This window comes from Pristiophorus japonicus, unplaced genomic scaffold, assembly GCF_044704955.1.
Source record: "Pristiophorus japonicus isolate sPriJap1 unplaced genomic scaffold, sPriJap1.hap1 HAP1_SCAFFOLD_92, whole genome shotgun sequence".
Lineage (NCBI taxonomy): Eukaryota > Metazoa > Chordata > Chondrichthyes > Pristiophoridae > Pristiophorus > Pristiophorus japonicus.
Window position 1 is genome coordinate 2,133,871 of NW_027254846.1, and position 6,219 is coordinate 2,140,089.

Sequence of the window (6,219 nt, forward strand, 5' to 3'; positions counted from 1 at the left end):
GGTTCAGTGGAGCCTCCCTGGGGGCATTGCTGAGCTGGGCACAAATAGTGCACCTTCGGACGCAGAGCTCCAAGTCCGCGTCAATACCACGCCACCAGACATGGGATCTGGCTCTGGCCTTCATGAGAACGATCCCCGGGTGCTCGCGGTGGAGCTACCGGACAAGTGCCTCTCTGCCTCGCAGAGGAATGACTACTCGGCTGCCCCACATCAGGCAGTCTGCTTGTAGTGATAGCTCATGCATTCTCCTGTGAAAGGGTTTCAATTGCTCGGGGCAGGCATCACGAGCCTCTGCCCAGTCTCCGGTTAGGACACATCTTTTTTATAAGGATAACGTGGGGTTGCTGGCCGTCCAGGTTGTGATTTGTTGAGCTGTTAGGAGTGAACCTGTGGACTCAAAGGCATTGATTGCATAGACTATCTCACAGTCCTGTTCGTCAGACCCTTCCGTGGTCGCCAGGGGTAGCATGCTGAGCGCGTCCGCACATTTGTCTGTGCCTGGTCTGTGCATTATGGTATAGTCGTAGGACGCCAGCATGATTGCCCACCGTTGAATTCGCGCCGAGGCGTTGCCGTTTATTGCCTTACAGAAACATCTGGTACAACAGCCCCAACAGAGGGGAGCTGACCAGTGAGCTCCCTCTGTGCTGATCGGGAATGTGTTGGCACACCTTAAACAACTTCTGTCCCACACTGAGGGCCCAAGTTTCGGGTGGAGTTGCTCCTAGTTTTTTGGAGCAACTCGTTTACTTTGGAGAATGTTAGAAATTGCAATTCTCGGATATTAGTTTGCTCCAGTTCTACTGAGTTAGTTGAGGTTGGCTTCAGGTAAGGTATTTTTTTTTCAAAAAGGGGCGTGTCCAGGTACTCAGGCCTGTTTTGCAAGTTTTGGCCGTGAAAACTTAATACAAACTAACGTCGGCTGGAGTAAGTGCCCACTTTTGTAAGTTCAGAACAACCTTACCTAGAGGTAAGCTCAATGCAGGCACAGCCAGATAGGGGGTGGGAATTAAACACAAAAAGGACTGAAGCATTAAACACATCACTTAAAATGTCCAAAAACCTCTTTTAATGATATCTTGCCTTATATCTGCTGAATGAGGATAGTTGCTTCTCTTTTTATAAATAAACAAGTGTAACCTCACGGCTGAGGCAGGCACATTCCGGCTGCTTTCAGATGAGCTGTGAGGGATTATTTAAGGGTACGACGGCCCTGTAGCCCCCCACACCAGGATATCCTCTCCACCGGGGTTTTCCTCAGCTTGTGCTCGGTGTACGGGGAGCTTTGGCCCGGGTCCGAGGTAACTTGCATCCCAGGGATGGACAATAACCCTCTGAGCTCTGGAACTGGGAAGAGCGAATAACTAATGAGTTTTTTGTGGGTTTGAAATGCGGCTCAGATCTGCTGGTATTAACCGAGGCAGGGGCTGTGAGACATTGCATTGTGTTCAGGTTTAATCACAGCAATATCCGCAGTCAGGAGCTGAAACGGACGAAGAGCTGAAAAAACACAAGACAAAAGCTTAAGAAATGTCAGCAATTGTGGTAAACTCTTTAATGTGTTTCCTGCTGGTTCAGTGGTGCGGCGCTCACAGAGGGACCCCGGATTCAGAAAGTAACTATTTCATTCAAAATCTTTAAAATAATGACATGCAACGAATTAAACTGTGTGTCGGGGGATGGGGATGGGTGAAGATTATTTGTTTTATTCCCCATTCATTAACCGACAGCGTTGTTTTGTAGAATTGTTACTGAGGGTCAGTGGAAACTTCAATAACTGAACTTTAATCATTCAAGGATTTTGAATCATTGATGAAGTTTTCTCCCTTTTCTGACTTTACACACTCTGCATTTAGGAGACTGGTTTAAAATGTTCACTGCTCATGCGACAAGGAACCTGGGGCGACTTTTGTTCAATTTATTTCACGGCAAAAATAGTCTCCAAAATAATGTTTCTGCCCGGGCTCGAACCGGGGACCTTTCGCGTGTGAGGCGAACGTGATAACTGCTACACTACAGAAACGCTGCGGTTCAGGTAACCTCAGGAACATAACCAGAGCTTTAACCTACACAGCTGGCCGATACTTCAGGAGTTTGTTTTACGAGAATAGAATGACGGTGCAATATTTTGGAAGGCTGTGAGTGTGGCAGGAATTGATCTCGTGTTTCCCAGACTTTACACATAGGAAAAGGAGATGGCCATTTAGCAGCGCGTGGTTCGGATCTGGAATGCACGGCTTGAAAGGGCGGTGGAGGAAGACTCAACCTTATCTTTCAGACGGGAGTTGTATAAGTGTCTGAAGGAAAAACAATTGCAGGGCTACGGGGGAAGGGCGGGGGAGTGGGACTCTCTGAGAGTCGGCACGGGCTCGATTGGCCGAATGGCCTTCCTTGCTGTAACCATTCCATGATTCGATAAGTTAGTGGCACATTTTATAGTGTGGGTGGGAGCACAACATTGCAAAGGGACATGGATTGAGTCGGCAAAACTAGAGGCATCTGATTCAGGAGATTCGCGGGGTGCGGAAATTCAGGTGTTTATTGACTTTGAAAGGAACATTTTTGCTTTGTGCCGTTTCGGACATTGAAATATTTGTGAAAGGAATTTTTTGCAGAAAGGGATGCAGCATTTAACCTTCTGCCTTAACACTTCTTTCAGGATGTCAGCTTACATTTCGTTTCGATGTTTTTCTTCCAGAATTGCTATTTTCTTTGGTGTTTCACAATTACCGGACCCTTGCTCTAAAGTCAGTCTCACTGTTTCCCCAGTCTCCTGTTGATGTTATCAGCAATGAACATTTTGACCCAGACCCCGAAAGCACAGTGTGTAAAATGGTTTATGGTTTCAGAGTTCACTTGCAGAGCACAGAAGAAATGATTCAATTATGGAGTTCCTTCAGTTAGCATTTCTTTAATTGTGCAAAAGAAGATTGTGGGTTAATGAATGATGATTTTCCATGAAAGCAACATAAAATTAAAAGAAATGCAATCGCCCAACATGGGGCTCAAACCCAGGACCTTGTAATTAAGAGTCTCATGTTCTACCGACTGAGCACGCCGGGCTTCTGGCTCATGCACGATTTTATCGCTCATTCCGGCCAGGCGCCTGTTGGCCACCCGCAGCCTGGATACAGTAACGTCCCAACAGCTCATTGACTGTCGGAGTGGGACTGTGCGGTGCTTCAGAAGACAGGTCGAAAAAGCAAATTCACTGATTCTGTCCCATGTGCTCCTCCGATCAAGAATAGCAACACACTAAACATGCTTCAATAATGGTTACACCTGAGCTCCACAGTTGTGCAGTAGTTGGCTCGTTGGTCTAGGGGTATGATTCTCGCTTTGGGGTTATTACTTGAAATTTGGTGAGAGGTTCCTGGTTCAAATCCTGGACGAGCCTTCAATTTACCCACGAATTTGGAACTTGCATCGAATTTTTGCAAAGAAGGACTTGCATTTCGACAGCACCTTTCAGGAACTCATGACGCCCCAAAGCGCTTTACAGCCGTTGAGTTGTGTTTGAAGTGTTGGAGTGTGGGGAAAGATGTGCCCGAATCAACCCACACGAACTGCAACTCTTTGCGAAGGAGTTCGGTGCAAAGAATCAGGTATCTCAGCGAATTGGCCTTTCGATGAATGAGTTCTGCTTGGACCTGCATTCAAGCTTGAAACAGCAACTGGGCTTCATCTCACGGGAGCAGCGTGTAGCGGATAGTGAGTAGGTGACCAGGTTGATATGCGCCACTTTCAATCTTTGAAATTTCACCAAACAAAGATACGGCGAATCCAACTGTCCCTGTCAAGCAACAGATTGAAGGGATCGGTGCTCCAAACAGAGCTGGAACACGCGCAGTGCAGTCATATGGTCCGCAACATTAAATGTCAGAGTTATTAAACAGACAATAATAAAACAAACACTTCAAAACAGTACTTACACCCAAACCTTGCGAATGTTCGCCGAAGAACTCAAACCCATTACAGTTCCCAGCTCGGTGTACAAATTGATCAAAAATTAATCGGATTCTAAACTATCTGTTCCAAATGCCACATTTTATAGCTTTTCCTTACCCCTGCTACGTGACAATTTAAATTTTTAAAAGTATTACCTAACACAAGTGCCCAACTTCTGATGGAAGGTCATTAACCTGAAACGTTAACTCTGTTTCTCTCTCCACAGATGCTGCCTGACCTGCTCACTGTTACCAGCATTTACTCTTTGTATTCTCCTAACTTTTAATCAGAAAATCACTTCCCTTGTCATCTGACTACACTCCTTCCTGATATGTAGCCTTGTCCTACAAACCAAGCTCCTTTCGGATGATTCAGGCATTCATTGGAATTATAACTTCTGAACGATAACAATTATGTGAATTATGTAACTATGTAATACTTGCCACCAGAGTGCGCGACTGTTGGAGTCCTAATGGTTACCTGCCCACACGTGCAGGGCCAGAATAAAAGGTCGGCTGCCAAGTTGGTCAGGCACTATGGAGTTGTAATAAAGCAGACTAAGGTCACACTAAGTTTAGCTCACAGTACTCAGCCTCGGGGAGTTCTTCTCTACAGAACAATTGGCGACGAGTAACAGAATACGAACCTTCACACAACCATGGCTGCCTTTGGAATATTGGAGAGATCCGTAGAGGGTGATGATTGGGAAGCCTTCGTCGAGCAGCTCGACCAGTACTTTGTGGCCAACGAGCTGGAAGGAGACACTAACGTGGCCAAGCAAAGGGTGGTTCTCCTCACCGTCTGTGGGCCTAAAATATACAGCCTCATCAAGATTCTGCTCACACCGACAAAACCAACGGAGAAGGAATATTCAGAGTTGTGCACACTGGTTTGGGACTACCTCAAGCCGAAGGAGAGTATCCTCATGGCCAGATATCGTTTTTACACGCACCATCGCTCCGGGGACCAGGATCTGGCGGATTATGTCACCGACCTGAGACACCTCGCGGGACCTTGCTGCGTTGGGGCAAATGCTGTGGGAGTTTTACGTGCTGGGCATCAGCCACGAGGTCATTCTTTGAAAGCTGTTGGCTGCTGAAAACCGAGACCTGAGCAGGGCCATCGCGATCGCCCAGGCATGCATGGCCACGGACGATAACACCAAACAGATATCTTCTCAACATCGAAGCTCACCGGCAAGTACTGTGCATAAAATGATGTCGCTAGCCGGCCGAACTGCATATGGCAGGGTCGATACGTCTGTGGGTGCAAGACCTGTGATGACTCAGAGTGCGCCATCGGGGGTAAATGTGAATCTAATAGCACCGTGTTGGTGCTGCGGGGGTAATCCTCGGGCCCATCAATGTCGATTCAAGCACTACGTGTGCAAAGGCTGCACAACGATGGGGTACCTCCAGTGAATGTGCAAACGTGCTGTGACATACCACGTGGCTGAGGATGATCGATCCGGCACGGATCACGCAGCACAGGCAACTCAACCCAAGGAACAAGGACTCCCAGGTGCAGGTGGGGATGTAGCATTTTATCAGGGAGGCTTTGAGGGTGTGCCCGAAACGTTTCCTTTGGCAACCTGTGGCTCGCTTACCATGTCGGAGTTCTGAGTAGAGCGCATGCTTAGGGAGTCTCATGTTGGGCATGTGGACAATGTGGCCCGCCCAGCGGAGCTTGTCGTGTGTGGTCAGTGCTTCAATGCTGGTGATGTTGGCCTGAGCGAGAACACTAATGTTGGTGCGTCTGTCCTCCCAGGGGATTTGCAGGATCTTGCGTAGAGAGCCCTGGTGGTATTTGTCCAGTGATTTGAGATGTCTGATGTATATAGTCCATGTCTCGGAGCCATATCGCGGTGCAGGTATCACCACCGCGCTGTAGACCATAAGCCTGATGCCAGATTTGAGGTCCTGGTCTTTAAACACTCTCCTCCTCAGGTGATCGAAGGCTGTGCTGGCACACTGGAGGCGGTGTTGGACCTCGTCATCGATGCCTGCCATTGCTGATAGTCGGTTCCCGAGGCGTGGAAAAGTTTCCCGAGGCGTGGAAAAGGCACTTACAGCCTTCCTAAATATAGCACACTTATTCTATTCTCTTAAAACAAGCTCCTGAATTCTCGGCTAGCTGTGTAGGTTAGAGCTGTGGTTTTATCCTCAGATAGATTCAATCACAGTGTTTCCGTAGTGTAGTAGTTATCACATTCGCCTCACACACGAAAGGTCCCCGTTCCGAAACCGGGCGGAAAGATCTTGAATATCTGAC

At 47.7% G+C, this 6,219-nt stretch overlaps 1 non-coding gene across 1 annotated transcript; it reads right to left on the bottom strand.

Moving 5' to 3' along the window:
- Positions 1-1,950: 1,950 nt before the first annotated feature.
- trnav-cac (transfer RNA valine (anticodon CAC)) lies at positions 1,951-2,023 on the bottom strand. The gene has a single exon. It is a non-coding gene; the product is annotated as a tRNA-Val (tRNA).
- Between the last annotated feature and the right edge of the window lie 4,196 nt (positions 2,024-6,219).